At 46.5% G+C, this 10,002-nt stretch overlaps 1 long non-coding RNA gene across 1 annotated transcript; it reads right to left on the bottom strand.

Moving 5' to 3' along the window:
• Window positions 1-354: 354 nt before the first annotated feature.
• Window positions 355-1,635, bottom strand: LOC131919886 (uncharacterized). The gene is made up of 2 exons (XR_009381450.1): window positions 1,551-1,635; window positions 355-912 (listed from the first exon to the last, which is right to left on the bottom strand). It is a non-coding gene; the product is annotated as an uncharacterized LOC131919886 (long non-coding RNA).
• Window positions 1,636-10,002: the final 8,367 nt, after the last annotated feature.

Genomic DNA, 10,002 nt, shown 5'->3' with positions numbered 1-10,002 from the left:
GGCGGGCGGGGGAGAAGGGGCTTCCTTGAACCAGAACAGGGTCTAATTTTTGTCTGAGTAGGTCGTCTCTTCCAGCTGCTCCTGGGGTACCTGCTACTTTCCTTCTGTGCATTTAATCTTTCTGTGGGTTTTATTTTCCCCCTGAGCTTTTTATTCCTTGAGGGTAGACATAGTCTTTTCTATTTCACATTTTCAGTGTTCAATACAGTGCACAGGCTATTATAAGCGTGGATGAAAAGTGTTGAGGAAGACAAGGGAGGGCGTGACTGGGAGGGGAAGACAGAAGATGCCAAGGGAGGAGGGGAGGAAGGATGAGGGGGGAAAGGAGGAAGGAAGTGGGAAGAAAGACACAGGTTAGAAAGCTAGTTTCTGTCTTTAATTAGTCCAGAAAGAGAGGGCTGTACACATCCCCATACATATGGGCTTCTGGCTTAAGAGCTGGTGGTTAAAAACCCTCTCACTTGTCTCCATTATGTGATGGTACCATCATCACATCCAAGGTCTCCTTCTCATCTCCTCCATGGAGGAGGCTTATTGTTAGGAATGATTCCAGTCTTAAGCCCTGTTTTGAAGCCAGGGACTGTTGGTATTCTACATTTAGCCTTTATCAGCAGCCAGTTGGTGTCTAGTAATGGCAAATGATTTGAACAAGAGGCAAATTGTATAGCAAGGATCTGAAAAGGTCAGAGCAGTTGTGTCTAGAAACTGCAGTGAGCACACAGAAAAACCTGCACTTGGAACATTAATTGTAGACAATTACTATGCCCCACTAAATTAGATTAGAAGTAGATCTTCTAGTTAGTTCTTGGTCCTTCTGCGATGAGCAGGCTGGGGTAGAACTTCCTGACATAAATGATGTGCCCGTGAATGGGAATAGTACTGGCCTGGGATGTTCCCAGTGGTCCTCAGATCCTGGAAAAATTATGATAATGTCTGAATTACTTTTCTAGTGCTGTGAAGAGACACCACAATGAAAGCAACTTATAAAGGAAAGCATTTAATTTGGGGCTCATGGTTCCAAAGGGTGAGCACATGCCCATCATGGCTGGGGGCAGAACAGCAAGGAGGCAGGCATGGTGCTGAAGCAGTAGCTGAGAACTTACTTACGTGTTGAGACAACCACCACAAGGCAGAGACAGAGAAACAGAGGGAGAGAGCACAGGGAGCTAACTGGATTGGCACAGGCTTTTAAACCTCAGAGCCTTCCCTGAGTGACACACCTCCTCTAACAAGGCCACACCCCCTAGTTCTTCCCAAACAGTTTCACTAATGGAGGACCAAGCATTCAAACATATGAGCCCATGGAGGCCATTCTCATTCAAACCACCACGGGTGACATGTCAGGGAGGGGCTAAGCGACCTGTCTTCCTCAGTCTCTGTGGTCGGTCCACCCTGCCGATAGCCTTGGACAGATGGTGGTGCCTTTGGGGGCCTGGGAGAGTTCAAGCCACCCTGCTACTTATGAAGGTAGACAGGATTGCCCTTGGTGACTGACCCCCTGCTAGGACACAGCTTTCTCCTCCTCTAGCTGGAAGGTTTAGAGAACCCACCTGTTCTCATCACCAGGCTAACCCCGTAGAGCTTCTGGGTGCAGGTAGTGTTAGCTTTACCTTCACCTAACTTGGAATAGGCTCCTTCTGTGTGTTGAGGTACAGTCTACCCCCAACTGTGACACAGTCATTCTCCGTGTCACGGTTAGTGACAGGCACTTTGGAGTCACAGAAACCTCAGTTCAGGTTCTTCACTGTTCCTCTTGAGCTTCAACTTACCCTATTTGTGAAAATGAGCATGCTAACACCCACATCATGCATGTTATAGCATGAGAGAATGTGTGACTAACCTGTAATAGAGGTTATGGGGCAGGCCCTCAGCCAAACACATGGGGTCTGGAGACAGAATGCTCTGGTGAGTGTGTCCAACCTTTTAACTTTGTCAACATGACAGCATCATCTACAAAATTAATGCTTGGCAAATGTACAAATTAATTGCAAAAAAAAAAAAAAAGAAAAGAAAAGAAAAAGAAAAAATAAGAGAATCAAATCACAACAAATTTCATAATCTTTTAAATAAGTTTACAGCCGGGCGGTGGTGGCGCACGCCTTTAATCCCAGCACTCGAGAGGCAGAGCCAGGCAGATCTCTGTGAGTTTGAGGCCAGCCTGGTCTCCAAAGCGAGTTCCAGGAAAGGCGCAAAGCTACACAGAGAAACCCTGTCTCGAAAAACAAAAAAAAAAAATAATAATAATAATAAAATAAAATAAAAAAATTAAAAAATAAATAAATAAATAAATAAATAAATAAATAAGTTTACAATTTTGATTTCATAGTTATCCTCAGAGGCAAACAGCCCATGAGCCAGAGGTTTGACACATCTGTGTCTATGGCTTACTGCCCAGAGAAGAATGTGGAGTTGGGAGATCCCACAGGCCAAAAGGACCTAGACACCATGGTCATCTGTCTGAGTGACTGGGTTCTCCCTCTGTGGGATGTCCATGTTCATGAGATGTGAAACATAGCATGCACTGACATCATTTTAATAAGGCTCAGGCACTCCCACAGGATGCTCCAGAGTCTTCACTGAAACCATCCCGCTGTCAAAAGCTGACATAATAACCACATTTCAGAAGAGACTCCCGGGGACATCCTGCTCATTTCCTTTCAGGCAGTTCGTTTACCTGCAGATGCTGGACCCACTGCTCTGCTCTGGAGCATCTGCCGATTGACACGATCCCGTAAGTTAATTTTGCAGCTGAGTGGACTGAGGTCCCAGAAAGCCAAGGGCCTGAAGTGGAAAATATCGAGCAGGTGACTCATTAAGCCTTGAGTCTTGAGGACCTGAGGCCCTCGGAATGGCCTATGCACTGCTGATCTTATTGGATATTAGGAAGCCTGATTGGACTGTGGCCTCATTTTAGGCCAGTGTGAGGAGGGAGGAAAGGGGGGCTGAGAGAGAGAGGGGGTGGAGAGAGAGAGAGAGGATGCTACCAGGGTTTTAAATGCATTTATTCTCCCACTCAGCTTGCTTTGAATTGCCATCATCCACATGACACTAAAACTCTCTTCTACCTTTATTGCTCTGTCTGGGGTGCTAGGAAACATGCCCATTTCTTTAGCTGTCTCCTTCCCTTCCCGGTCCCGACTAGGCAGGGGCCATGTCTTATGTCTTTGCTTTCCTGAGAAGGTGAGGTCCGTGTTGTGATTTCTGGTCATCTCCCATCTACCCTAATGAACACCTCAACTTCATTTTCTGGTTTCAGGGCACATTCTCCTCATTAGAGTCAGCGATGGGTGCTATCTTTTTGGCCTGGGCCATGGGCTGTCTCCTTTGGTTTGGACTGTCTTTTTCTCTACATATACTCTACTTGTTTCAATCCAAGTTCTTTCTCCCTGTGAGCTTTCTAGGGGATACTCTTCACCTCTCACCTTCACTTTCTCACCCGTGGGGCCCCTCAGACTTTCACTCCCCCCAGCTTATTCAAATGCACCCCCTGAAAGGCACCCAGTGCTCTGTGATCTCAGAAGTTCTCAACCACCGTTTTCCTTAACACTCCTTCTTTGTGTACACACAGCTGGCCCATTTCCTTCACATTCTCCTCCTCTCCCTGGCCCTCTGTGCACTCTTCAGGGTTTCATGCATTATCCTCAGATTTTATGATCTTTTCCCAAGAACGCACTCACCCTTGGGCCTCCATGCTCTGTGTGGGGGAGCAGTGACCCTCAAAGCTGAACTGGGATAAGGGGTGGGGGGGTTTGATGTGAAAATAGATATTAGTTGGCAAGGAAAAGAGGTATAGAGAATGAAAAAGGAGCTTTCTTATTCGGGGGTTTCTTGGTATTTTGGAGGATTTCTCTAATCCAAACCATAATTGTTCATTCTCTGGGTTCCTATTTCTTTCTTTTCATGGTACAAATATTAATTTGATATTTTATATATAGATCTGGAAACCAGACTTAAGCTGTGTTGTTAATTGGTTGCCTTCTGGTTCAGTTCAGGATGAGTGACAGGTTTCGAGCCTTTCTGGCTTGTGAAAGCTAAATTTCTGTGCTTCAGCCACTTGGACCAGCCATGAAGCAGGGGGGACCCATGAAGGGACCAGTGGGTGCTGGGACACACAGCTCCACAGTCAGGCGGGGAGCCACTAGTTTGTGTGCAAGGCCAGCCTCACCCAGCTTCATTGTCAGGAATATCTTCCTGTGCTGGAACAGAGGGCTGCCTGGGATGAGAAAATGCCACTTACCCCTTGTCACTACCCCTCTCTCTTTTCAAAGGACCAACATTTGAATAATGCCCAAACCAAGCATCCCTGAAACTTGACCTTAAGACCAAGAGGCTTCCTTTCCTTGTGAAAACCAATCTCGCTCTAAGTCGGCCTCTGTGTCTGTCTCTGGCTTCCCAGGAGATTTCTGCGAACTTCATCAACATCACTGACAAACTGGGAGATGCCCAAATCTCACCAGAAATCAATCAACTGTTACAACTTCAGGGGGAAAAAGTTGCTCTGTTTCTGACTTGTACCACAAACGGCGGCTCCAATCTGTCACCATGACTGAGAACATGTCACAACAATCTGCTTTTATTCTTTAGGAGGGAAGAACAACATCTCCCTCTCCTCTAGCTACAGCTAATTTGGAAAATTTGCAAGCTGACATGCAACTTGATTAAAATGACCTGGAGCCATGGATTCTTTTAAAATGCAACTCAGTGCTCACAACCCCAGACCTTTTGTGGTCCAGTTAATCTCCTTCAAAGTGCTCTCTCTCTCTCTCTCTCTCTCTCTCTCTCTCTCTCTCTCTCTCTCTCTCTCTCTCTCTCTCTCTCTCTCTCTCCCTCTCTCCCCCTCTCCCTCCCCCTCTCTCCTCCTCTCCCCTTCTCCCCCTTCTCTCTCCCTCCTCCCTCCCTCTCCCTCTGTCTCTCTCTCTGTGTCTGTTTCTCTCTGTCTCTGTCTGTCTGTCTATCTGTCTCTCTCTCATGAATGTGTGTGTGTGTGTGTGTGTGTGTGTGTGTGTGTGTGTGTGTAAAGGAAAGAGCTGTGAGTTCAATCCAAGAAGATTTTAAATTATTTTCCTTTTCAACACTATTGTCACCATGGTTTTCCTTCATAGGACAGGAGAAGGAAAACAGGGTGACATGTCTAAAGGTTTGTGTGGATTTCCCAGTCTTGGGCAAGAGTGCAGATCCATGATGCAAATAATGCATCATGTTGAAGCTGGAGACTACTTCAATGTGCTTCGCCCCCTTCCCGTCATTTTATGTAGGGATTTGTTCTGGTTTGAATGAGTTTCCTCAGTTTGTCAAGCTCTGGCTACAGAGATTAATGATATTTCCTTTTAAAAAAAGAAACAAATTGGGTTCTGGGGATGTAGCTCAGTTGGCAGAGTGCTTGCTTAGAATGTATGAAGGCCTGGGGACCCATAAGCTGGGTACAGTGGCACATGTCTGCAATCCTAGCATTTGGGAGATGGAGGAAGGAGGATCAGAAGTTCAAGATGATCCTTGGCTACATAGCAAGTTTGGAGCTAGCCTTGGCTGTGTGAGACTCTATCTTTAAATATATAAAAATGAATAAATAACCAAACAGGTAAGACAAAGCAATAACCATTTGGTTGATGGCAGTCCTGGGAAACACAGGGTTCTTTAAGTGGGAAACTGAGGCAGCATTTAGGAGTCAGAGTGTAGGTTTGTTTTATAAATACCCTTACGTGACTCCTTGGCTTTCTTTATGATTTCTACAAATGTGCATTTTTGGCCCATCATGGAGGAAGGGAGGGAGGTTGTTACTGTAAGAGGTGTTAATACGGGTTGACATGGGTGCCCACAGTTGTTTTGTTCACCAAGACAATGTATAATTATCAGGAGACAATATATAATTACACGTTGAATTGTGTGCTGCACACTGTAAGTGTTGGCGTTCTGATTCAGAGAGGGGAGAGCTAATACTGGTTGAGATCATGCAAAGGCAGACACTCATTTGTCGGGACTGTACAGTAATGAGAATCATTCCTGAATCCCGTTGCCTTGGCAACCAATTCTAAAATGATGTCGATAAAGAGCTAGCAACACTTATCAATGAAGCCAGTGCGCCTTGGGAAGGACAGCCACTGCAAACAAGGAAGCAAGCGTCAGTCCAAACTGGCTTTTAGGGGCATGTCCCTGTTGAAAGTCTGGTAAAGGTATGACATGAGGGGGTCAAATATGAAGGTCCTGACTACCATCAGCAGCCCCCTCTCACATCCTGTCAAATGCATATCTACTGCTGAGATTGTAGGGCATTGGTGTGCTCTTGCTCAGGGCAGATCTTTGGCAGGGGTCACTTTTGTGTGGAAGGGCTGTCACTGAGATGCCGGAAAGGTATCCTAGGGTGTGTGAATGTGGAGCAGCACCCCTGTTTGAAGGCACAGAAAGGTCCTGGGAAGCAAGGACAAATGGAAGGCTTCTCTCCTCTGGCCTTTGTTCTATTCAGGTTTTGCAGGTGGTGAGGGAGGGTAATACTGTTAACTCCTTTTTCCAGATGAGCAAGGAGGGCTAAGTGTTTACGCCGCATCTTAGAGGCCAGTGAGAGCTAACCCAGGGGCTCAGTCTGTCCTGCTTATTAGTCAGAGGTGGGAGTCTGGCGGGAAACCTGTTGTCTGCTCACCTGCCCAGACCTGAGCCTTTAGTCATAGCAGACTCAGCAGAAACCTGGCAAGGGTTTCCCTGTGGTTCTGGGTTTAAATCCTGCCTGAGCCGTGAAAACTGAACAAGGAACAAGGCTCTTGGTGTGGGAGCAGGATGGGGATCGCAGACTCCTGTGTCCCTTGGGCAGAGGCACACGAGGCACCTGTTCAGGTGACTCCTCTGCTTTGGAGGGTATCAAGATGGACAGTCCCCGCGATATAATATTTCACCCTGGCAATGTCAATAAGGATGTTGTGAGGTTGCATTTTAAATGTTTCTTTTTTTATATTAGCCAATCTTGTCCAGCTTTTCCTTATCCACTTTAATTATGCTGTTTTAAGTGATATACCATCAAGCACAGACTGGCTACATCCAGATCAAAACAGCAACCCAGCCATCTTCCAGATAGGAAACGTCGACAGTTGTTTACATTAGTGTCAAGTCTGAGACGGAAAGAGTGAAGGGGGCTGATTTGCATGCTGTTAAAGGCCGGCTCTAAAAAACACCCAGGGAAAAAGATGAGAGCACAATTGCCTTCAGAGGCATCTATTTGAGTCCCGGACTCCTAAGTGGAACAAAACCGCGTAAAACTCCTCCATGCCCTTGTTAATTACAGAGTACCAGATTGGACGGTGGTACTTCCTCTATGTTTACCCCAAAGCCTCTGCTTCTTTCTCACCCTCTCTCTACCCTCCCTCCCTCCCTCCCTTCCTCTTTATCAAGTCTAGACTGTTTGTCAAATCCAGCTCTTTGTACTGGAGAACAGGGTAGAGAGACTCTGCTCCTACGGGGCTGCTTTTCTAGCTGTAAATACACACAGGTTTTAATGACCCCCGCTTAAAGTCTTATGGGCTCACAAAGAAGAGAACCAGACAGGCCTCGGGGAGCCAGCCTCTGTCTCTGCTCTAGCGTGAAAGAATTTTTGGAGAAAGGATTTTGTTTAAGGAGAGGCTTTTTTGGCAGAGGAAGGGAATGACTAAAGGCATGATCATAAATGGGGGGGGGGGGGTCTAGGGATTTGTGGAGATGGCTCAGTGAGAATTTTCTGTCAACCTGACACAAACTAGAGTCATCTGAAAAGAGGGAACCCCAATTGAGAAAATGCCTCCAAAAAATACGGCTATCGGGCATTTTTTTAAATTAGTGATTGATGTGGGAGGGCCCAGCCTATTGTGGGCTGTGGTCCTGGGTTCTATAAGAAATCAGGCTGAGCAGGCTATGATGAGCAATCCAGTAAGCAGCGCCCCTCCATGGCCTCTGCATCAGCTCCTGCCTTCAGGTTCCTGCCCTGTTTGAGTTCCTGTCCTGATTTCCTTCAATGATGAACAGTGACATAAAAGTGTAAGCATAATAAACCCTTTCCTTCCCAGTTGGCTTTTGGTCACAGTGTTTCATCACAGCAATAGTAACCCTGACTAGGACCGAGGGTAAGTGCTTGCTGCATGGTGGTACATGCCATCGACCGCAGCACTGGAGGGTGAGATGGAGACAGGAAGATTCTGTGTGTTAACTGGCAAGCCTATATGGCCAAAATGGTGAATTCCCAGTTCAGTGAGAAAACCTGTCTCAAAAATATTGTGGAGAAGTATTGAAGAAGTGATCACTGGCTTCCACACTTGCCCATATGAATACCACCCACCCACCCACCCACAGTGGGGGGGGGAGGGAAGAAATAAATTAATTATTGGATATAGTAGAGATACCTCACAAGAGCTGCCATAGATACCTCACCCAGAGACTGCATGTCCCGTGCATTTGTATCTAACTGAAACAGGTGACTACTTCTCACCATGTTTAAGGTGACCTGTAACTGGGCCTGCTATTCCATTCTGTCTTCCAATCCATGAATTCTCAGCAGGAGAAAAGGTAGAGATTGTTCAGTGGGTAAAAAGTGCTTGCTGTACCATCATCGTAAGGACCTGAGTTAGATCCCCTGAACCCATGGTGTTGTGGTAGCTACCTGTAACCCCCAGTGCTGAGGAGCCAGAGTCAGGAGGGTCTCCGGGGCTTGCTGCCCCCAGAACGTCTGTCTGAATCAGCCAGCTCTACATTCAGGGAGAGAACCCTGTCTCAAAAAATTAAATGGAAGCCAGATGTGGAAGACTCCTGACATCTGCCTATGGCCTTCATATGTACTTGCGCCCATGTGCATGCACACTTACACACACACACACACACACACACACACTCTCTCACAAACTCAGGGAAAGTCACAAAGTGAGATAGACCCTGACTCCTACCTCCACACCGGTAACACTTGCATTGTACTGTCATGTGAGCAAAGAGGTAAAGAGAAAACGTGTATTCTGGAAGACACTGAATTTGTTGTTACGGTAGCTGTTATTCTCCCAACAAGCCCACTCGTGCAACTGGGAGGCATCTGAATATTTGTTCAATTAAAAATGGAAATGAGAGGGCTGGAGAGATGGCTCAGAGGTTAAGAGCACTGATTGCTCTTCTAGAGGTCCTGAGTTCAATTCCCAGCAACCACATGGTGGCTCACAACCATCCGTATTGGATCTGGCGCCCTCTTCTGTATACATAATAAATAAATAAATCTTAAAAAAAAAGATGCCTAGGGTATAGAGGGGCAGCCATTAAAAAAAATGGGCCAGGCGGTGGTGGCGCACGCCTTTAATCCCAGCACTCGGGAGGCAGAGGCAGGCGGATCTCTGTGAGTTCGAGGCCAGCCTGGGCTACCAAGTGAGTCCTAGGAAAGGCGCAAAGCTACACAGAGAAACCCTGTCTCGAAAAACCAAAAAAAAAAAAAAAAAAAAAAAAATGGAAATGAAAAAATTTCACAGTCCATTTTGGGAAGCAGTGAATTCATCATGGTTGCAGAACGCTGCAAAGTTTTAATTTACCAAAGCATTTTCACAAATCCCCAAGAGATCTGTAGAGAAGTGTTTGTTAAACATCTGGACATATGACCCATTTCAGTGCTTGCCATTCCAGTGTCATCCGCAGACATCAGCTAGAGGAACCTGGGGTGCCCTGTGGGGTGAGTATGCCATAGAAGAGTGAGGTAGGAAAGATGAGAGTGGAGTTACCTCCTTCCTTCCTTCTTCCTTCCTTCCTTCCTTCCTTCCTTCCTTCCTTCCTCCCTCCCTCCCTCCCTCCCTCCCTCCCTCCCTTCCTTCCTCCCTCCCTCCCTTCCTTCCTTCCTTCCTTCTTCCTTTCTTCCTTCTTTCCCTCTCAGACTCTGGCTCTCTGGTTTTCTCTTAGCCCACACATGTTTCCTGTCTTTGTACACACAGCTCTGCCTCGGTCATTCTTCATTGAGATATTCAACTTTTTTCTTCTTAAAATCCAGCTACCTTGTGAACTGTATCTCTCTCCCTGCCCCCA

This window comes from Peromyscus eremicus, chromosome 9 (assembly GCF_949786415.1).
Source record: "Peromyscus eremicus chromosome 9, PerEre_H2_v1, whole genome shotgun sequence".
Taxonomy (NCBI): domain Eukaryota; kingdom Metazoa; phylum Chordata; class Mammalia; order Rodentia; family Cricetidae; genus Peromyscus; species Peromyscus eremicus.
This window is presented reverse-complemented; position numbering and strand designations above follow the sequence as displayed.